Source organism: Paramormyrops kingsleyae, chromosome 18 (assembly GCF_048594095.1).
Source record: "Paramormyrops kingsleyae isolate MSU_618 chromosome 18, PKINGS_0.4, whole genome shotgun sequence".
NCBI classification, from domain to species: domain Eukaryota; kingdom Metazoa; phylum Chordata; class Actinopteri; order Osteoglossiformes; family Mormyridae; genus Paramormyrops; species Paramormyrops kingsleyae.
In genome coordinates this window covers 10,423,007-10,447,536 of record NC_132814.1, presented here as the reverse complement: position 1 = coordinate 10,447,536, position 24,530 = coordinate 10,423,007, and positions in this window count along the sequence as shown.

Sequence of the window (24,530 nt, the reverse complement as noted above, 5' to 3'; positions counted from 1 at the left end):
AGCAGTCACCGATTTTTACAAAATAGAGTTTTCCCTTATGGGGACCAGGAAACGGTCCCTATAAGGGACATTATGTCCCCATAAGGATAGGTAAACCCGCTCACACACACACACACACACCAACCTGACAAGACTGTGTTACACCACATGACAACATGACAGAAAGTAGGGGTGTGATAAAGAGCGTACAAGGTTTCAGTTCATGGTTAGCATTTCTTACATTTGGAAATGATCTGCTTCCTAAAAGACAGGAGTGTCGCCTTTTTGTTCTGCAAAGTTGTGACAGTCCCATTTCAGTTACAATCATACATTTAGTAACGCACTTATTTTGACAAATACCGATTGGGGCTGGGCAGTATATTGAATTTTTGTAGTATATAGATATATTTTCAAACGAAATATAGGATGACATAATGCAATGTATATCGATATACCTTAATCATGCATTAAGATTAGGGGTCTATAATAATAATAGTAATAATAAGTTTTATTTATATAGCACCTTTCTCACATAGATTATAGATTTTTAATAGAGACTTATGGAATTCCTTCCGGTAGTAAACAACACGAGACGTTGTGAGGTGGCACAGAACCCCAGAATTCACAGCTAAAATCAAGATATTCATTTAATGTGTCACTGTTTGACGGATCGTTTTCAAACAGCACACTCATTGTATGGGTGGGGAACCAATAAGGAATAATTTTTTTCAGTTCCTTCTTGCCTCATCAAGGGGGCCCCATTTATGTCACGGAAAATTTTGGTCATAGTGCGAAAGAGAAATACATAGAATAGATGGGGAAAGATTCTGCAAATTGTCATATAAGTGGAATGTGCAATAAATGGATACGTGTACTTTCAGACGTACATATCACAACAAGGACTCAAAGCACTCAGGTATGAACATTTATTAACTTTTTCATTTTCAGGTAATCCATCCAGTCATTCTAGAAATTGTACTTCACTTTCACATTTCCAGGTGATTCATCCAGTACTTCTAGAAATTGTACAAGTTGGTGAGTGTGGGGCGACCACGGCTTAAGTGGCTGGACAAAATAACAGAGCTGTCCAGGGAATACAGTGCTATCATTTCTGACAGCACCAAATCTAGTTGTTATTTGGTTAATTTCATTTTAAAACATTGCCAAATGGCTCACAGGTTAAAAATACCATTAATTTGCAATATGTATTATAGTTTATAGTGGTCATTGTGGAGTGAAGCCCATTTATGACATAGCTGCTTTATTTGACCCATACAACAAATGTAACATCATTTTTTTGTCTTTCATAATTGTGTTTGGAATAAAGAAAAATTCTATACTGTAGTAATGGCCAAATGAAGCTTCATGAACCATTTGCTGTATTTTCTGACCTCACTAGATGGTGCTATTGGTTTGCTTTGAGCCCTTTTTGAACAGAGAGCACCATCTAGTGGGGTTACAAAATATAGCAAATGGTTCATGAAGATTCATTTGGCCATGAATAGTTATATATTGTATATTTGCAAACAAGAAAGGAAACTGTATTTGTATTTCATTTAGACCACATTCTGTTTTAAATGTGTTTGCAACATCTCACATGTGCCTTTGACTTGTTCCGAGCCCAGAAGGGAAAATGATTGGTTCAGAAAGAATCAGATTGTAGAGGAGGTGGGTCCAAGCAATTAGAGGAAGCTGGACTAACCAATCAGATATTTTGGTCCCACCTCCTCTAGTTGTTTGGACCCACTTCATCTACAATCTGATTGGTTATCGCTCTTAACCAATCATTTATTTCTTAAGAGTCATGACAGAAAATCACAATCTTGATTCTGAGGCAAAAAAAAAGTTTCATATTCATGAATTGATGATTCATATTTTACCAAGAGACATGCAGCCCTATTCCTATTTTCAAGTTTCTGTCACAGAGATAACGAGGCAAAAAAAAAAACCAATAACATTAGCCAAACAATAAGAATCCTAAATGCTAAGGGTTAGCACAGTGTGTACGGGCGTACAGCTGCAGACACCCAAGGTGGCTACATTTAGTTCCTGAAGTGTCTACAGAGGCACATTTGTTTGCACTAATCTGCTGTCTAGACAAGTCGGGGGCTGGATGACCTCCACTGCTTAACCTTGTTTATGACCTTTGCTGATGATAAGTCTGTCTAGCTGCATACTCAAAAAGCTAATAAGCTTGCTGTGTAATCATCCATAGTTACTATTATATTCATTCATTGCAGCGCCAATAAGTATGTCATATCGCTACTTTTGATTCAATAGTATTTCATATCATCAATATTTAAATTTCATATCCACCACTGCTATAATGCTAGTGTTGATCTCCTTTTTTCTTCCATTCTCCATGCACATTCTCACAAAATAAACTTTCCATAAGCATGTTCCCCTGATTTTTATAGGATGACTTAATCAAGTTTGTAAGAAAATGAATATGGCAAGGATACAAATATGGATATGAATAAAATTTGAATGTTTGAGTTTAATTGTCAAGACAAGTATTATTTTGTACTTTAATGTCCTTATTTTCTATTCAATATGTCCTGTGAATAGTATGTTTAACCATGCTTGTCTTTTTAATGTGAGCAAGGAGCAAGTAATTGGTTCATCTTTGATGAATCTGTGAGTAGCATGCTTATTGTGTGCTTGGTGACAGGTCCCATTAATGGGCACTGAGGTTAATTGAGGGCAGACATGGTATAAATGCCGTGTAACTGCAACAGTGATGAGTTTAGTGAGGTACACTCACAGTGATACGGCTGGCAGCTTGCAGGAAATAGCTTTACTACACATTTCTCCACCTTCCATAACCACGTATCCTGTGCAGGGTTGTGATAGCCAAGCTCGAGGCATGAGAGCGGGGATGTCAGGTCATCATGCTCACACACTATTAACGATTTAGAGACACCTGTTCCCGTAACAGCATGCTTTTGAATCGCCAAAGAAAACAGTACTAAACATAGTCAGAACTGCACACTTACAGAGTGAGCCCCATAAGTGTCTAAAAGCTTTGTTTGTGGTATGTCTGAGCACTGCTGTGGCAAGGTTGTATGCAAGGCCAATTTTTATTCTAACCCACTGCTCCTAGTCTTGTGGTCTGTTGACGTGAACATTGCACTATAAATGTTGTATGTCTACTGCTGCTTTCCATATCATTCTATTACACTCACTGTGTTTTGAACTTACAAATATCTCCTGCTCATATGTAAAAAAAAATGTTTTTTTTCCCCACTTATGTTGCAAACAGTCACGTAACTGCCTTTTTAATAAAACCATATAAAACCAAACAGACAAGTGATAAAATAGTGACAGCTAAGGAATAGAATTTGAGTATTGATTACACAAGGGGTTTTCGCTTGAGTGCCGTCCTCAAATGAAAATTGTTTTTCCTTCAGAAACTTTGTTTACTCCTCCACATCAACATTGCATTTGTTGACAGCATTTTAGGCATTTCCCATTCATAGAGAATTCAGCTGCTGAAGCGATTTCTGCAGATATGTAAGTTAAATTTTCTCTGAATGGTCCAGTATTTCACTGAGTAAGCCTTAGGCATGAACATTGATCATGTTGTTCTTCTGATACATTGAATTACTTTCTTGTTTGTGTATCATTACGCTGATCGTGTAAATTTTAACAGGCAAAATACTACAGACAACAGTTATAAACTATTATAAACTGCCAATTATATGTGTTACCTGAACTACAGTGGCATTGTTGTGGCATCAAAAACATTGAAATAGGCGAAATTTATTTACTCATATTCTCATGGTATACTGAACCAATAACACATAGACATAAGCAATCAGCTAAAACTACCAGTACTGAAACACATTTATGCCTTGGGTGAAACTAAAAAAATTGCAATTCCTAAATATGGAGCACGCAGGTACCAGATGAAAACAACAGGCAGCTGTGCTGAAGGGGCCAAGCTGCTCGAACGTGGAGTGATTCTGCAGGTGGAAGGAAGAGGCTGGACAAGACGCAGCAAGTGGCCTCTGTCGGCAGACACTCAGAGACTTAAAAACGACACTCAGTACCTTTGAAGCTCACACAAGATCACATTAAACAGTTTGGGCAAAATGGGAAGGTGCGGAGATATTTTTGTATTCTCTGTTTTCACTTCTGTGAAGGTATATTCCACAAAGCGTGAAGTAAATATCCTTTTGCTGAGATTTGTGTTTGTGTGGTATGATTTGACACTAATGATATTCAGTTGGGTATAGATAAATTTTGACCTTATTTTACGGGGGAGATTTTGTCAGTGTCAGTGAGAAGGTAAAGAAACAGACATGAGAGGTATCCTGTCATTCAGAAACTATTCCATAGCATTTTGATTGTCGTGGTTTAAAACTATAATAATGGGCTATATCATTCTGACGACCTTGACTGTGTTCACTGACAGATATATGTGATTTTGAAATATGAGTTAAGCATTATGAGTGAATTATGGCCTTATGCAGGTAATATCTACTGCTTAGCTGCACAGCTATAAACTGATATGGTGACTGCATTTAAAGTTTAGAAAATTTTAATCATGTTTGGGAAAATGTGCTTCATCGGTTGAGAAAAACTGTATTGATGTGTTTTGTTGATTTTTTTTTTTATTATAAACCCTAATTGTTGTGATCAGTGGTTTTGTTTTCGCTCATATTTCGCTCATAATTTCAATAAAAAGATTGCATTTAGGTTAAAAGATATATAGTGTTATACATGCAAAATAGGTTGCACCCCACATATACAGTACCAGTCAAAAGTTTGGACACACTTACCCATAGTAAGGTCTATTTGCGCTATTTTCTGCGTCGTGGCTCTTCAAACCTGGATTCCAAATCCAGGCCTTGTTTTGAATTCTCCCAGGCAGTTAGTTTAATAATTACTGATTCTGATTGGCCGGAGGCTTCACACCTGGCTCACAGTTAAAGCTCGAAAATCAGCAGTGCTCAGACCTTGAGGACCGTGACGCGAATAGCCCTGCTCTACATTTCATGATAATTATAAAGAGATCAGCATTATAAAATGACATGTGGAATTATGCACTCTCTAGGTGAGAGCAGGCTGGCTGAGAAGTACAGCCACCCATTTTGGCGCCCGGGGGGGGGCAGATCTGTGGGTTGGGACTCAGAAGGTTGCCATTTCAAATCCCTGGGTTGTCAGAGAGATCCCACCATTGGACCCATGAACAAGAACCTTAACCCCAATTGCCCCAGAGACTGGCTGACCATACTGTCTCCTCTACACCAGTTCCATGAGGTGGCCTCCTGGGATGCTTGTCCTGCTGTCCTGAAGGAGGTCCCACATATATGCTGAGCTCTCATTGGCCGCTTTTCCTTCACTCTCTGGTCAAACTCCTACAAAGCCATTTTGACTCTGTTTAGGTCAGGTGACCAGGTCATGTGATGCGACACGATTGCTCTATTTTGTAGGTGGTCCCAATTTATAATCAATAAGCTACCTGAATGGGAGGGTATGGAAATGGACAGAGTTTAATTCAAACCTATAATTACAGAATTATGCAGCAACAATGATAAGTGCGTAACATTCTTTTTTGAGGCTTGTACACTGAGTGTACAAAATATTACCTTAAAATACTGAGTGTACAAAATATTACCTTAAAATACTGAAATAGCTGGGGTGAATCCTGTGAAAAGCTTTGATCCATAATCGATCGCATCAGATGAAATCAGTTTAGATGGTGGGGAGGAGACAGGGCATGCAGACAGCTGAGATATTGTATTCAGGATAGAACAAATATTGAAATGTCTTGAACTGTAAGGCTATTGGGTTTTTTTTTCCAGCAGTATCCCACGTATAATGAAAATTACGAGTGAGTAATTGACGGGCTAGTGAGAAGGTGCAAAAAGACTGAGACGAATTCTGCAGATCAATAGACAGCCCTTAGTCAGCTGACAGTCTGGGGCACATTGACACTGGAAGACCAAATGTTGGTTGTATCTTCACATGAATGGGGTTGGGTATATAACCTTGCAAAGTTACTATCCAGAAATAAACAAAAAACTGTAGATGCAGTGAGATAAGGGAAGACAATACTAAACACTACAGCAGAGGTTCTTAATAGAATAGAATAGAATAGAATAGAAACCTCACCTCTCCTTTATTGTCTTAGGACAAGTACAACGGTCATTGCACAGGTACAACGATATTAAGTCTGAAGCTTCCATACTCGATGCTATTACTGATAATAAATTGACTAAATGTAGAGCACAAAAATGAAAGCAGCATCAGAACCAGTGCAGTACCAAAAAAAAAACAAAAAATAGCAATTAAATAAATAGTATCGGCAGTCAGCATGGACAGTATAAAGAGAGTAAGCAATAGACACAATACAACCAGTATTGACAGAATGAAAAGTGTAAACAGTATGAAGTGTCCAGAGGTGCAAAGTTCCAGCAGTAATGACAGTGCAAGTATCACAGTATAAATTTGGGCAAACAGAATATAAAAATCCAATGTGGGTGAATTAATGTATTAGCCCTAGTGCACTGGGACTAGTGCACAGTGATATTTAACTGCTATAGCCTGAGGACCCGCATTATTCCTTGGTCAATAAGTCACGACATGACCCAAACTCAATAAAAGCTCTGAACTCTAACAGTACACGTCAAACGGAGGGTGCCGGGTGGTGACATACTGTATATATAAATCACCGCTCTCCGCAACCCACTGAAAATGGGCTGCATTAAAAAAAAATGTAAAAAACCTTTTTCTGCTCTGATGAATCAAAGTCCCTGCTGCTGCACACTGATAGGAGGAGCGGAATGTGGGGACAAGATGGCAGGCTGGTGATGGTGGCACACATTGCATCTCCTGATAAATAACAGGTGAGCAGGGTACCAGTATCACAGGAAATCTACACATCATTGCCAGTCAGGTGCATCCCATCATGGCAGCAGCGTATCCATGCCAACAGCACAATGCCTAGTGTCACAATGGATCCATAAACATTGAATTGAATTTAGCTTCATGCAGCATCCTACCCAGTCACCAGAATTTGTGGGATTAAATGGAAGTTACTTGGAGCAGAGATTCAGCAGCAGCCAAAAGAACTACTGACGTTATTGGAAATGGTTAGAAAATGGATGGATGGGTGGGTGGATGGATGAATGGAATGATGGACTGATGGATAAATTTCATTGTTTCACTGATTTATTTCCCTCTCCACAGAAGCGTCTGAAAGTTTAAGAGCTAAATAAAAGGTCAGCCTGTCCCTTTGGAATGTCACTGTACAACAGTGTTTGCGTATTTTATAATGGTATAATTTGGATTTTACAGTTCACGCAGCATTAATTCTCACTTTAATTGAATGCCAGGGCAATTTTCTCTGAGGCTGTGATGTTCCAGCAATTCTCTCACAATGTTGTTTTCTAACTCTTCTCCAGAAAGTTATTGGGGTGTGTAAAAGATGTTTTCTCATTGATTAGCAATTTGACACAGCTGACAAGTTCTACCAGAGTGTGTTAAATTGCACCTTGAGTCAAAAGTGTGTTTACGTCTCAGTGATCGGACCACACTTCAGTTGAAATACGATAGGAGGAAATAGTGGACATGTTGGCAACTATTTGCAAGAATAGTGGAGTAAGAGACCACAGATTCCATTGGTGTAACCTCACCCAATTTGATGAACCATGTCTGTCATTTATGTTTCCCGATCACAAAGATAACTGCTATTTAGACAGTGTTTACATTTAACTTCCATTAATAATATATACATATACAGTGGTTTTGGTAGAGTACTGAGACGTGTGCTTTTTTTTAAGTGCAGCTGACAATAAGATCTGGCCGAACGTAAGAAATGTGCAAGTTGAAAATTAGACTGGGGCTAAATTCTCTTCATGGTACCGTTTGTAATCAGGACTCTAAGCGGATTTCGGTAACAGTCAAAGAATATGTAATGTGTAACTTTTATTGGATCTGCATTGATAATAAGTTAGTTGGGGGGGGTGGCATTTGGTCGACTGCACAGGCAGCACAGCGTGCATAGAGAACATGCAGGTGATACTGTGATTTAAGAAATTCTCAGTCTCTCTGCTGTGATTAACTCAACATTACAATAAAGCAGTACAATGTAAGCTTGTGTATCCAGCATTCACATAACCAGCATGCACAAGTAGCAGGTACAATTCGAAAATAACGGTATAACAGTTAAACATCCAAAATAATAAATAATGACACATTATATTAAAGTTTTTCAATAAACTAACTAAAGATAACTCAAAAAAAGGCATTGTGCAATACTTTGTCCTTACTGATGTTCCTGCATATGTCTATGGAGTGGCACAATTCAGTAGTTTTTCCTCTTGTTCCGTCATTGTTTACCTGCAGCAAGTAAAAATAACATTACTACAATCACTAACGTTTATATAAAAGGATTAAAGTAAGTATAAGAAATGTGTTACAAATCAGTGTTCCTCAAGAGTAACATTCAATTTTCCAGAATATTCAACTATCCGGCAGTACCCCGGTTTTGAAGTTGTGGGATACCGTAAGTTTTCCTGTGGATTTATTATGGTTAAGGGTCTGCCATCCACCGCCTATGCGAAGCTGACTGAAAGGTAGTTCCATTGTTTGTTCCATCATGTCAGATCCTGAAACGTTAGACAATGGATCTCATGTGTGTGTATGTCTTAAGCGGAAGAGACATGACCAGGGCTGGAAATGAAGCTGGCCCACATGCAGGGGAGGGGAGACCAAAACACTGAATACTAGCCTACTGGCTAGTTAAAAAATGCATGTTGAATTACATTTTAAACTGCACTACCCCAGTTGGATAGTAGCAAAATTTCCCTTTTGATGTCTAGGCCCAGGTCACTGTAAACATTCTTTCTATTGCATATAGTACAGTGCTAAAGTACAAGGGATGAATTTTTGTCTCGTTGGTCGTGGTGTCCGAACAGCCTGTACCCATTTCTCGCAGAAAAATACTAAACAGGTAATGGCATGATTTCTTTAGTTTTCTGCTGAATACAACTGTACAGATTCATTGGTCCATTTCAGTGTCTAATGCACCAGGTTACATATTAAGCACTACTGACTTTCCAATACATTTCCAGGCTAAAAGCATTTGAGGACAGGCTTCAGGCCTTTTCTATCATCATTATTCCGAAACTCAGCTCTGCTCCATCCTGTAGTGAATATAAAAATAGGGATGGATACAATAAAATCTAATCCTGCCCAAAACCAGTCTCTAGAAACACTGGGGAAAACCTGGTACTGTTTTTAAAATATGTACAAACACATATAAATACTGTCTTTTCACCTATCCCATCTGGATCTCCATGAGACAGATAGATACATGAACAGGTGATAAAAAGTCGGGGGGAGGGGTCACAATGCAGGTCAGCCACTGTCCACCACCTCCCAGGGCAACTGGGGTTAAGCTCCTCACTCAAGAGCCCAATGGGGACGAAATTCTGCCGGCAACAGGATTTGAACCGCCGATCATCCGAGCATGGGCACAGGGTCTGGAGAGCCCCAGAGAGACAAATACCAACCCCATATACATAATTCATGTGCGCCACACTGCATTAGTGACTGGAAGGCCATTTCACATAGTCTGATTTTAGGTTTAATGTGCTGTATAGTGTCAGTGACTGTCATGAGCCTGGTATCCATTGAAACATTCAAGATGTCGATTTGATCATGTACTATATTAGCTGAGGCAGTCAGGGCCGCCTCCCACCACTGCTTTGAGAAGTTCACCGCTTGCCATTATGGTGGATCACCAATTGATGCAAAACGTGGAATACTCTCACATGGTAAGGAGCACCACATGACCAGATAAGATAAGACAAGACAAGACGAGATAGAAAGACATAACACGAAGACATATCGACAAATAAACATCGTGCAAAACAGGACATGATACACAAACAGAATATCCTGAAAAATTATACTAAGGACATAAATAAATGTAAATATAAATAAATGAATGGATGATATACAGTACTGCGAAGAAGTTTAAGGCAGTAAAAGAAAATGTTTAAAGTTGTTTATCTATGTAGTAACTGTACATTTGCTCAGGGAAATAGGGACAAAATACCTAGGGATGCCAGATGGTGACCCTCCAGGAGAACATGCGGTCCAATCCCACCCTCTAGACATATCCGTCTATCTGCCACAGCCCTGTGTGACTTGGGCGTCACCTGGCCGTAAGCGCCGTGACTGACGCTCCTTCACAATGCAGGTCATGTGCCTCATTCAGGACTCCCCCTCAGTGCCAGGATGTGGTCGATAGTAAACTTCTTAGGCGTAAAACCAGAGTGCTCTGGTCACTGGTAGGCAAAAAAGTGATCACAGATCCTGTTGAGGATGACCCTAGCAACGACCTTTCCTGGCATGGAGAGCAGTGTTATCCCCCAATAGTTGCCACAATTCAGGCGATCACCCTTCTCTTTCAAGATAAGGACAAGAAGTCCCATTTTACAGTCAGTTGGGATGACACCTGTCTCCCAAATGGAAGCAAAGATTGTTTGAAATGCCAGGAGGACAGTCTTACCACCAGCTTGGAAAAGTTCACCCCGGATACCAAAGATCACTGCAGCCTTCTCTACCCTCAGCTGTTCATCACTGTGCAACCTCCGTGAGCTAATCAGAGAATCAGAACAGTGGAAATGTCCAGCATCCTGGCCGGAGGATCAGCTTTAAGCACTCGCCCATGCTTCAAGTCCTCTGTAAGCAGGACGTGGGTCGCTAGACCATAGGTGGTGTGTCCGCAACTTCCTCACATAAGCTGTGTGCAAACTCATCAGAAACTGCTTGATCTTGCTGTCTGGTCAGGTCCAGCCTCATTCTCCTAGTAGCTGGTAGCATACTGGAACTAAGCTGAATCTTCTGAGTAGCAACAACAAGTCTGTGATCAGAATTCACAAACTGGGCACTTCTGTAGGCCGTGAAGTTCTGTAGGAGCCTCCAGCGTCTTCCTATGAGAATGTGATCGATCTCCTTCGCCGCAACACCAGTATTGGAGTCCAATGATGCAGCTTAGGGCACTGGAACCTTTTGCAAAGTCATGGAATATGGAGCCACTTTCAGCACGGTTACCAGACCTATGGGGACCGACACAATCGTCATAGCCAGCCCTGTCAGTACCAGTGGTGACATCGAAGTCACCCGTGACCAGAGAAGTGTCACCGTGTGGGCACTCATCAACCACTGTGCGAAGTTGTGAATAAAATGTCTCCCTCATTGAAGCATAGAAACATTGGTCACCGTGGTCTGAGCATACACAGCAGAAAAGACCTCCGGAGTGTGTGTTAGCCTGGGTCTCAATGCGGTCGTTAAAAGTGACATCGGACACCATTTGGGTGAGCCGATCCTCCGCAGCAACAGCTACTCCCTGAGTATGGCAGCCAACAGGGCAACCAGACCAATAATAGCTGTACCCACCTACAGAGATCTAGCCACTCCCCGGTCTGCGTACCTCAGAGAGTGCTGCCTCCGAAACGCAGAGTTTACGAAGCTCCCTCGACAGCAGAGGAAGATGGTCATCATGCAAGCGAGGCAAGACTTTCCCCACACGGTGCCCTGTGGATGGCTGCAGCAAAGCCACTCCCGTGGAGATCAGAAAAGAGTCCAGCCTGCATCGTCGGAGCTGTGTGATGTTTTTACAGTGGCTGCAGTGCCAATCCCACCACCAACCCCCAAATTCATTCCCTGCCAGTTGGAGGACCAAGAAAAAAATTGTTCTTGTAAAATTGCGGTAGAAGCTTTTTAAAAAGATTGGTAAAGTGAGCAGCCCCTTTATCTTAAATGTCAGAGCCAAAAGCATCAGGTCACAATATTTCTTTGTCTGATGGGAAAAAATAGGAAGGACACAGGAATAAGTAGACAAGGTAGTAATTTTATTGGAACTTAGGGAATAATGGGGCTCTTTGAGAGTAAGGAAAAGTAGCCCCTTTGGCATATTATTAGAAGAACTCAGCAGCAGTTCCTGGGAGATTTCGCAGAAGGTTTTAAAGCACTAATCTCACCAAATACTGTGAGTCATGGCTGGTGTCTTTGGGGTCAGTTCTCCCAAGCGCTTTTTTCACTTAAGCATGGTTACAAACCACCCCCTGGTCTAGGGTCGGGGGGGGGAGAACAAAGATGGTAATGACGTGGGTGCTGCTGGTGCTGTGAGTAACCACGAGAAGGCACATTAATACAGTAAACATCTTAATAGTTTATTCATGCTATGTTCAATACCACAGAAACAAACCACAGCGGCGGGGAACAATGGACGGCGCTAAAGCAACAAACAGAACAAAAGTCTCTAACCCTACAAACCTCTAAACTACTTGTATTATATGCCCTGGTTAGCTGCCTGGCCCTCCAAAACATATACAGGTTAGTGCCTGCCCGCTACTCCTGGTGTGTCTAACAGATTTTCACCTACGGGAGGTATGTAGGTGCGCGGACATGCTAGCTTATCCCCTCGCACCCAACCAAACATCAACCAGCAAAGGTCAACAGCAGGAAAGCCGAAGATGAGTTCCTTCCGGTCCAGAGCACTATTATACAGGAAGTCCCACCCCACCCCACCTGCAACCCGACTTCTTAATGAGCTGATGTCAAATCCTCATCAGCCGGGGCAGGAGAACAACACAGAACAAGAAACACACACACACACCAACATACTTTGCCAGAGTATGTGCCCATGACCTGGCACATAACAAGCATATTCTCCCATCAACTTTAGCCTGGGGTTCACGTGCACTTAGGCTAGATATGTGCTTTGGGTAGCAAACACCAAATTATGGGCATGTCGCATGTAAGTGGCCCTTACATGCAATCTGCCACTAAACTCATTGCAGTTTTCATTATGTGCCTCTAACACAATAGTATGTAAAAATACAGCTCTGGAAAAAATTAAGAGACCACAGCAAAATGTAAAGTTTCACTCTTTTCTCAATTTATGAGTGAGTGTCTGTGTAAAATACAGATTTTTTTTTTGCAAAACTGCAGCCTGGTTCTTATCTGCTTCTCATTCATGAAGGGCTTCTTCTTTGCTTTATGGGACTTCAGTCTTGCTTCTAGGAACCTGATATGAACGGCCCAGCAGTGCACTTCACACCAGTTAAAGGTCACTTGGTCCTCCAATTCATGTGGTACTGATAAGTTGATGGATAAGTTTACTGTCATTAGAAAGTCGCTTCCACCCTTTACCTGGCTGCTTTCTGGTTCTTCCCAGTGAATCCTGTTTCACCTTCTTCTCGTGTACTGCCATCTCAGAAACTTTGAGCCTGGAAGCAGCCTGCTGCTCAGCGTAGCCTTCTGCCAGCAGATTAAACCACAATTTAAAAATACAGATTTATTTAAATAAAAATACAGTGGTGAATAAGTGTATGCAATGCAAAATACCATTTGGCAGGAATCGAATGACATCTGCCTTGTTAACATGCCTAGTGGGCGAATCAATTAGGCTAAATGACTGGTTGATTAAAAAAATAATTCTTTCTATTGAAATTAGTAAAAAAATACATGTAAAGGAAGTAGTGTTCCAGTGCATATATCCCAGGTTGCAAACACATTTTATTCAGACCCTTGCCTTGTCTAGAGATACGGGGTAGGGCATAACATAAAGGGAATAAAGAAACAAGATAATGGGAAAGTAGCTCTGGAACATCTTTGTTGGATAATGGCAAAGAATACTTTATTTACAGAAAAAAACAATAACATTACATATAGTATGTAAAAGCAAACAAACAGGACTATAGAAAGAAAGGAAAACCCAAACGTAACTCTACTCTGAAACCCCACTACCCTCACAGCTGGAAAGCAAATTTCAAACAAAATACACAAAAGTAAAAATACAAAAAAAAAAGGTTTCAGGGATAGAAATTAAAAGAAAGGAAACAAAACAAACCAAATCAAAAGTGACACAATAATGTCTTTTTCCTTCTTCTCCTGGCCAATCATATCCAGTTAATGACCAGCGACAAACTCAAGTTTGGTAGAAGAAATCTGAGTGACAGGCAATTCGGCCAATACTAGGTGCAGTCACACGTAATAAGGCAGGAAAAAAAAATCATCATCAATCACTGGCAAAAGAAAAGCACAGTACCCAGGTGAAAATTCACAAGAACATGGGGAGTGAATGCAAACTGCTAGTTCTGCAGCTGGCCTTTGAGTCATTGTGCTGCAGGACGCCACAAAGGGAGAAAGTTAGGATGATTCCAAAGGCCCCTGGGTAGTGGGGGGGGGGGGGGGGTGGGGGGGCTAAAACATTTGGAACATAATTGAATTGGATTAGGTTGGGGATGTAACAGAATATGCTACCATGGGTGTGCTGTGCTGCCCTAAATCTGCAACAAATTTCCTTAATTTATTTATTTCAAATGTTTATCACCTACCATGTCAAATCAATACTTTCAATTTCAGGTGCTTTGAAAGGTTTGCCCAGTCCAGCACATAATTTTATACATATATTCATGATTTACACAAATACACATAGCTGCATAATTTATGAACATTACACAGCAAGCACCGCCTAGGTGTTCAATACAGTTCGACTATAATGGTGGATACGTATCAAACACATTCCCAGTATAATTCATCCATTCTCTAAACCAGTGTTTCTCAAACCAGTCCTGGGGGCCTTCCAGCCGGTTCACATTTTTGCTCTCTCCTGATTCTCTAGGAGTTGGGAGAGAGCAGAAACGTGGACCGACTGGGGGTCCGCGAGGACTGGTGTGAGAAACACTGCTGTAAGCCCCAGAATACCTGTTGCTGAAATCCTCATAGGCAATGAATGTTATGGCCTCTGATTTCCATTGTGTGATATCCAGTGAGAAAGCAAATAATTACAGGGCTCCCTATGCCAAGGAATTGACCTTGTCAGTTCCACGAATATCCTCACGATCAAGAACACAAAGAATGTTTACTCCCACACCAATATACTACAGCTAATACACAGGTAAGAGGAGCCCCACTAAGTCCAAGAGGCGTCAGGGAAATGGATAAGATTCCTAATGGAGTTGTTTGGTAAAACCTCTCAGTTTATTTGAAGTCTTCCTTCATCATTTCTATTGTACAGATGTCATACCTTATTTTTCTTCTACAGCTTTATTAAATCATATAAATATATCAACACATTTGCTGCCTTCAGTTTTTACAGCCATTGTTATGATTAGCAAATTTAAGTAAAATTTATTGCTGATATCATATAATCTGTAAATGTTCTGTGAGAAAGGCATTAAAAATATGTGAAGAAGGTCTGTACTGTAGACCAGTCTTAGGAATGATTATGCACTGGTGAGGCTTAAGTCCACATAATCACATTCTCCCCCCAAGGCCCGTTTGGTTTTGTCAATGTGCTTCCAACATCTCTCAAGTACAAACACAACATGAAAGACGAGGAGACTTTTTCAGATCCTGATTTAAGTGCATGTGAGGCATTTCAACACTTAATGCTCACGCAAGAAACAGCTTAAATGCCCCATTGCACCAACAGAGCAGCTGTGTCAGAATACATAAAACCTCTTTATCATTGATTGAGCAGATATATAAAATGAGCTAAAATCCAATTAAAACCTGAGCAGATTTTTAATTCTCTTAGTTGCATTTGCTTAACTGCCAATTAATTTCTGGCTTTTGTACCAACCTCTAACAAACGTTTCCATCTTTAGCGGTAATTAGTGACTTATATTTTGAAAGTGCTTGTAACGTTCTTATTTGTGAAACTTCATATATTGCCTGCTTAATTTAAAACATTCTCTTAGAAAACTTCTTGCATTCTCTAATGAATATATTTCTTATCATAACAAAATGCAGAGAAAAACATACATAAATCTATAGTATATATATACACACTTTCATATCTCCTAAATCAGCCCAGTATTTGCTGCAACTGTTCGATATAGTTAAGTGAGCTGGTGAAATGTAACACATGGAATGGCTGAGGTGCCCCTGAGGAGAGGTTTGGGAACCAAAACGGTGATCTTCTTGCTGGATATCCAAAAAAGATCTCTTTTTTTTTTTTAAGATAATGAGAAATTCTGGTCCGTTTTTATTGGTGTTTCAGTTAATTTGCATGTTCTAATGTTAAACTGTGTTTTCCTTCTTAGTAAATTTACACTTGCCATCCAGATAAATAGCCTTAAACATTAAATAGCCTAAAATGTGTTTGTGTATGTGTGAGTGTGTGTGTGTGGGTACACACACACACACACACACACACACACTCACACACACATAAATTATAATTCTGGGAGTATACAGTTTCCATGGCCGGTTCATGTACAGATTATCACTTTCATGTTAACTTACCTTAATGATATTTCTAAGTATATACTGTATATATATACACACACACACACAACAGTGACAACATTCTGTGAAAGAGCAGCCCCAGAAAGGACAAGGTCAAGTATTTGAAGAAAGACAGTCAACTTTGCCTTGAATTACAAAGAGTTAAACCTGACAAGATACAGATGCCAAATAGGATTTTGAATGCTGGTCATTACCATTAGATTTCTTAGTTTCGATCAATTTATTTCCCCCGCACTAGACTGACATTTAAATTAATCTATTCACCTTTCTTCCCCTGCATATCAATATGTCAGACGCAGCATTAATTTTATGGCAAAGATGTTGTGAGAAAAATTAGCTGATTGTCTGGCACTACTGAGGCAATTATCTCTTATTTTCTAGTTCCAATTTTGATCACCAGCCACACAAAATGATGTTTTTATTTATTTATTTTTAATAAAATACATTTCCAGTATTAAATAACCCTGAAACATACTTGCTGTCATGATCCGCTCGTCCGCTCCTTCCGTGTGCCACGCCCCCTTATTAACCCCATGTGGATTCCCCGTATTCATCACCTGTTTCCTGTTGCTGTCATTAGTTCAGTGTATTTAGTCCACGTTTCAGTTTATTTCCCCAGCCTGGTCATTGTAGTGTTATGGCGTTTCTGTCCTGTCTGCCTTATCATATGTCAATCAAAAACCTTGTTCCTGATTCCTCGTCGTCCTCGCCTGCTTCCCCGGTCTGTATTCATGACACTTGCCATCCATGACATATTCTTGCCAAGAGCATCAAGACCATCAAGCACAACATTTTTATTATTATTATTATTAGCATTATTAGTATTATGTGCATCCATCTTGAAAGTAAAAATAAAGGATACTAGTCCATAGCAGGGCATGCACACACACACACACACTCACACACATCCACACACACACAGAGGTTTTTAATTATATTTTGTGGGGACTCTCCATTAGTTTCTGTGGAGAAAACTCTAATCCCAACAATGACAACCTTAACCCCTACCCAGCCCTAACCTTATCAATAAGTTACCAAACAAAATACAAGAGTTTTGTTTTTTTTTTTACGTTTTGCCCCAGAGCAGCAGCTATGAGTCAGCAGTGCTAACAATGCTAACCACCCTGCTGGCCATAATGACAGTATGCTATATATGCTGTGTATTATATAATATACACATACTAATATAGAAAATTCACAGTTAAAGTGATTATTACCTGCTTGGGAATCCAATGTATGAACTACCATTAAATACCATTAGAAACATCTTCTTATACAGTTATGGTCTAACTGTATAACAAGGTTCATATTGGGTTTTATTTTAGCTCAGTAAAGTGAGGGAAAAAATCTTTATCTGTAACTCTGCAGGCACAAATTTACAAAATGCATGACGTCTTAAGTGTTTGTGAAATATTATAGTATTCCCAAGATTACTCAAAACCTGCTGGGTATCTTGAAACACCAATTAAACCCGAGGCTAACAGGACGCTGCAGATACCTCGGACGGAAATATGTGTTTGTATTTTGATATTCTTAGAAGCTTGGATGTACTTCTTCCTGTGCATTCATTAATCATTCTACAAAATATATAATAAGGGAAATAAGAAAGGAAGAAAAACGTAAGTAAAGACAGACATGGGTATACTCTCAAAGCAAACGTCTATAATCAAAACAAGCTATGCATCTTTTCCGTCACATCATCTGTCCATTTGATATATATGTAATATGTAGTTATGATGTTATGTAGTCCTGGACAGGCTGTTTGGATAATACATTAATAAAGCTATGCACCACATCCTAATATACAGTGTATTACCTGATACAGTATTTTCAATAAAAAAGCACTATCACCTGCAAACGATGCTATCACAGCGAATGCAAGGCTGAGACTGAAGCGTTACCCTTTGTTTCCATTGAGAGACGTGCCGCATGACTTATTTCCCCACGCGTACAAGTAATCTTAGGTCGGCGTTCACGGTTCGACTTCTGAGATTCAGATCGAGTTCTAGGTAATTTTTTTTTTACTGCTTGATTCGACTTTTAAGAAATTCGAGTTCTAATGAGTTCGAGAACTGAGGTACCACTGTGTGTGTATGTATATATATATATATATATATATGTGTGTGTGTATAAACCCACCTTATCTCTCTGTCTGGCACCAAACACCAGAACAAATTCCTTGTATGTGTGAACGTACTTGCCAATAAACTCGATTCTGATTTTGATTTTGATTCTTCTAAAGCTATGATTAAATCGAGTGCCTTTGATTCGCCTTGTGGTGATATACTATATCTTTTCTAAAGTAGTCTTAACTTATTTGTCATGTTTCAAATTTGAGCTAATGTCTCCTGTTTTTGGTAATATTTTATTTGAGGAGGCACAAAAAACATAGTAGCGCACTCTATCTTAATGTATTAATTAACAAGAAACTAAGTGTTAGTTATGTATCGGGTTACTATTAACTTACTAAGTTGCTTGTGCCTCCCAGTTGCCCAGTTTTATATACCATAATCACCTTATTAAGAGGAATGTAAATCCCAAAATATTAAAATTACTCAGGCCTTATACAAGCCAGTGTAAAGTATAGTACCACACCTTCACTGCTTTGGCATAGAGTAAGCTTCCTGTAACCTGTCACGCCCAAAACAGCGTCCTGCCTGCTTGTCTCGCCTGCCCTGCCTGCCTGCCCTGTCCTACGCTCCCGACCCATCGCCTTCATTCCTCTTTCCCCTTCGTCGTCTTGTGCCGTGCCTGTTCGTAGGACTGACTTACCCGGCTTACGACCTCCTGCTTTCGTCACGACTCCGACCTAGGATTTCCCCTTTGGCTTTGTCTGCTCCCAGTTGCACAATAAAGCACCTGCTCTCCAGCATTACGGGGTCTGCCTCCTGTCTGCTTGCGAGTCATCACAGAATACTTCGGCATAACAGTATGGACCCTGCGGAGACCCAGCGCCTCCAAAAACAGGCAGATCAGCTGACTTTGCTAGTATCCCAGCTGCTAGAAGGACAGGCAACCCGAGCCGATCTGCCTGCCTCTCCCCCAAGGGCTTCTGCTCCTGTCCCTGTGGCCATGCCGGAGAAGTACGATGGCAACCCAAATCACTGTAAGGCATTTCTAATGCAATGTGGGCTGTACATTGAGGAACATTCAGACCATTTTGTGGATGAAACCACTCGCGTGCACTTTGTCATTTCTTTGCTTATCGGACTAGCATGCGATAATGGACCAATGACAGCCCTCTCCTGGATTCAACACGGGACTTCCAAAAGGCATTCATGGAGATCTTCGACCACCCCGCTGTGGGGCAAAGCCTGAGAGAGCGTTTGTTTGATCTCAAACAAGGTACAAAAACTGTTGCAGAATTCTCACTTGAATTCCACACTCTCGCTGCCGGTCTGTGCTGGCGTGAGAACTGTCTACGGATCATGTATCGTCGTGCCCTGAATCCGGAGATACAAGAAAAACTTGCATCCTGCGGTTCCGCATTATCATTTGAGGATTATATCGGGTTGTCCGTTACCCTGGACAACACCATACGGGAGCGGCGTCGCCAACGAATCTGCCCAGTGACTATGTCTACACCCTGCACGCTCATGGAGGATCGCCCAGAACCCATGCAACTTGGGCGTTTGCCTCTCACCACGGCTGAAAGGTCCTCAGTTTACGTCCCAGGTATTCCGGGCTTTCTGCAACATCACCCTCAGCCTCACCTCAGCCTACCATCCCCAGTAAAATGGAATGGCTGAACGGATGAATCAGGAAGTGTCCAAGGCTTTAAGACTGCTGTGTAACGACAAACCCTCCGAATGGGCCACCCACCTAGTCTGGGATGAATATGCAATGAATGCCCGTGTGAACCCAGTCACTAACTTCTCTCCCTTTCAGTGTGTCCTGTGTGTCACCTGCAGCTCTTCCCGTGGGAAACTACGGTCAATGATGTTCTGCAGGTGGAAAGCTGGTTTCAAGGCTCCAAGGAGGTCTGGTGCCAAGCTCAGCTCGCTCTCTCCAGTCAGGTGAAACAGCAGTAGGTCCACGCTGGTAGACATCGGTGTTCATTGGCCCTTTCAAAATTACATGGCAAGTGGGGCCTAACACTTTCTGCCTTCAGCTGCCAAGCATGTACCGCATCTGTCCAACCTTCCATGTGTCACTCCTGAAACCGGTGCACCCCCTAGATAATGTGGCGGTTCCACCTCCTCGTACCCTACAGGATGGCTCCAGGGTATATCAAGATCAGGCTATCCTGGACCATTTCTTATTGTTTACTTCTTGGCAAGACATGAGAACGTTAAAATAATTTCAGGTTATTTAAAATGGTTTTATTCCTTACATAATGTTAAATGCTAACCACATGGAAAGCATGATTGTCTGGTGATTAGGGTTTGACTTTGACCTCTGGTCTGTGTGTTTGCAATGTTTATGTTCGAACCTTGGTGCAGGGGTTTCTCCCAGGTACAGTGCAGAAACACGCAGTTACTCACACCGGTCTCTGCTGTTTCATTCTGCCTGCCCCTTGGTTATTTATATGAATATGGATTCCTTTCTTTCCTCCAGCGACCCTGATCCAGACTTGGATAAAAAGCATCAAAGTAAAATTTTGTTATGCATTTTTGTTTAGTTTTCCATTTTTACTAAATAAATATGCTTTTTGCTCTCCTTCCTAGACTGCGATGCCTTTTTTAATAAATTTTTTTTCCCCAGTATTTTTGCATCTTTCAAAGCAATATTTCGAAGCTGACAGGAGGAGAGTGAAGAGTGAGAATGCAAGCTGTCTTGGTTTGCATCATTTAGCAAATCGTACAAATAATATAATAATAATAATAAATTCATGTTTAGGAAATCTTAAAATGAGTAATAGTTCACATGTAGGCAGCGTTAGATAGTTCAATGACAGAAAGTACATATCTAGACCGGGGTTTTGTTTCGACCAACCAGCTGAAGACTCCGTGACTCTTGGTTGAAACAAAACCTTGTTCTGGATTTGTACTTTCTGCACCTGAACTTTCCATCTTTGCACTTAGGTTTGGTATTACAGCTTAGCTACTCCTCCATAGCAAATAGTTCCACCGAAATACGTCATGTAACTTTAACCCATGAATTTGAACTTGTTGTGGATTATAAATTATGGAAACAAACAATCACATTGCTTGGAAAAATGAAGTAGGAATTATTTGCACACCCACTTATACAGAAAAACGGCATGTGGTGCACTACCAAGGCCAAATGGCATTAGCTGAAACACAAATGCCCTTTGGTGGTAAATATTATTATTATTTCCCTTAGGCTAACCATCACATTCATCGCATTGTCTTATACAGAGTATCTGGGTGCTCCTAACCAGGAATGACTTGAACTGTCCTGAAATATTTAGTTTCCTGCCATGGGTAAAATCTGTCACTAATATAGTAACTCATTTGCCAGTATCAGATAGGACACGTTATTTCCCCCAAGGTCTGTCTGACCCTTTCTAACTTCAGCTGGTTTCTCAAAATATCCTCCTCTCTCCTCTGCTTACCTAGTCATCAAAAATGGCTAGCTTGCCACATACTGTACTCGGTGCACAAATAAGAAGCTCAGCCCAGCATTGACAAAAGTTTATGCCTTTCCAGGAACTCATGTTATGGCTGTGTTGGACCTGATTTTAGGAGAAGTGACATTTAAGATATTCTCAGGGGAACTCTAGATTCAATTTTATTTCTATATTTATAAATATTGTATTTTTTTCTTTTATTAAATCTTTGCTGGCCCAGCAGGTTTATCGCCAGCTATAAAATTCTCCTAAATCTAGTGCTCTACCATTTTCATTTTATTTTTTCTTTCTTCTGAAATAGTTCTCAGTTGTACACAAACATAGGAATAAAATTAATTACAAAACTTGAAAAAATTAAAATGAAACAGATCCATTAATGTAATCACTCCTAGCATTCTGTGCATACATTTCCCATGTAGTGGTAGCAATTTTCATCCATAAACCCCCAGCATAGAGTGATTCCATTATTGTGGTGCAATGTAACTTTCCATCAGATTTAAACATCCATTCCAACAAGAAAACATCCATTTATAGGGATATCTCAGTTGTACTTGAGAACACATATCTCGTTTTTGCAACTGAATATCTTATTCTGTGTGCTATCTGGACATTCCATGGCCTTTTGTACTGTGTCATACACATGAAACTGACATCACAATACAGTCGTTGACTGGGGAAGGGTGACAGTGTGGTGAAGCCTGCATGGCACAGCAGGAATTCCATCTGGCATCCGCCTCTTCTATGGCATCTCCTTCAATAACAAACGTCTTACAGACAAGGTTATCAGCCATTCATTTTAGGGTCTCTCTGACACTATTGGAAGGCCTTTCTTATAGGTGGCCTCAAAAACCAAACATACAAACAAGCAAACAAACAAATAAATGGCAACTATGAAACTGCTGTATCTACTGAGTGCATGGACTGAAAAAGTGGACTGTAGTGATCTCAGGATGTTCACTCTGTACACTGGTGTACACTGTACAGAGGCACTGGCTGAGACATGTTGTGTACAAAAAGCACGCTAAGTGAGTAGCATGACCTGATGATACATCTCAACGCTGTACTGGCAGCTGTAGATTTCTGCCAAATCCACATGGATTAAGTATTCATGCGTTTGCAGGCCTCATTTCAGGACCCTGTAATAGGTAAACTGCTTTCTGGAATAAAATGTGTGTCTTTTGTTTTAGACAGGAATTGATCCACCAGTCCTTCTTGGAACCCCTGGATTGTTACCTTTGAGGTTCCATTGTTGGCATTTTTATATTCACTCTCAACAGTTGCCCACTAGATACAGGACACCTGACTCTGCATTTTACTGGCTAGAGATTTGTCAAGAGAGCTCCTTACATAAAGAACTCTCCGCATACTTGTAATTTATTCCTCTAAAGGGTTTTTTCCCCCCCCAATTATAGGGCAAATGTCGTCTCTTGAGAAGTAAGATCTCAAGCTGCTATTGAGATAGTATGCAACCTTGTTGTGTGTTTCCTATTACTATATGGTGTAATTATCCAGTCCTATCTTCCATCTTTGAAGACCGTAAAAGGTAAAGTGTAATCACAAAGAGGAGGGACATACAAAAACGCTGTTTTGTATGGTGATCTCTGTCAATAGGTTTTTTGTTTTTTTTTGCTTACATATATACTGCTACGAAGGCCACTCAAACCGAAATTTATTTTTTGCATTTACTTAAAATGCATATTTGCAAATCTAATGAACTCAAATGGCACCAGACTTGTGGAATTGCCCATTAATCATAATTGCCTTATATGTTGAACAAATAAAGGAAATTTGGCTTCTCACTGTTTATTATTACTATTATTAAACAACCCCAAATCAGAAAAAGTTGGGACGGTATGTTAAATTAAAATGAAACTGAAAACAGTACTTTGTTAAATTATCCTTGACCTGTATTGCATTGAAAACAATACAACAGCACATTATTTAATGTGTTCCTCATGAATTTTATTGTTTTTCTCAAAATAAACACGTTTTACAATTTTGGTTCTTGCAACACATTTCAAAAAAAGTTGGAACAGTAAAGCATTTACCACTTTGTAATGTTGCCATTCCTTTTCACAACACTTAAAAGATGTTTAGGGACTGAAGACACCAAGTGATGAAGTGTTTCAGGTGTACTGTAATTTTGTCCCATTCTTCCTGCAAACAAGTCTTAAGGTGGGCAACAGTACGGGGTCTTCGTTGTCGCATTTTGCGCTTCAAAATGCGCCACACATTCTCTATTGGAGACAGGTTGGGACTGCAGGCAGGCCCATCAAGTACCCGTATCCTCTTCCTCCACAGCCAGGACTTTGAAACGTGTGCAGAATGTGGTTTTGCATTGTCTTGTTGAAATATGCATGGGTGTCCCTGGAAAAGATGTTTTCTTGAAGGCAGCATATTGTGCCTCAAAATCTCTATGTACTTTTCAGCATTAATGGTGCCATTACAGAAGTGCAAGTTACCTTTGCCAAGGGCACCGAAACAACCCCATAACATGACAGACCCTGGCTTTTTGACTTGTTTCTGGTAACAGTCTGGGTGATCCTTTTCTTCTTTGGTCCGGAGCACACGGCGTCCATTTCTCCCAAAAAATACCTGAAATACTGATTCATCTGACCACAGTACACGTTTCCACTGTGTGATGGTCCATTCCAGATGCCTCCGAGCCCAGAGAAGTCGACGGCGCTTCTGGACACTTAACATAGGGCTTCCTTTTGGCACAGAACAGTTTTACCTG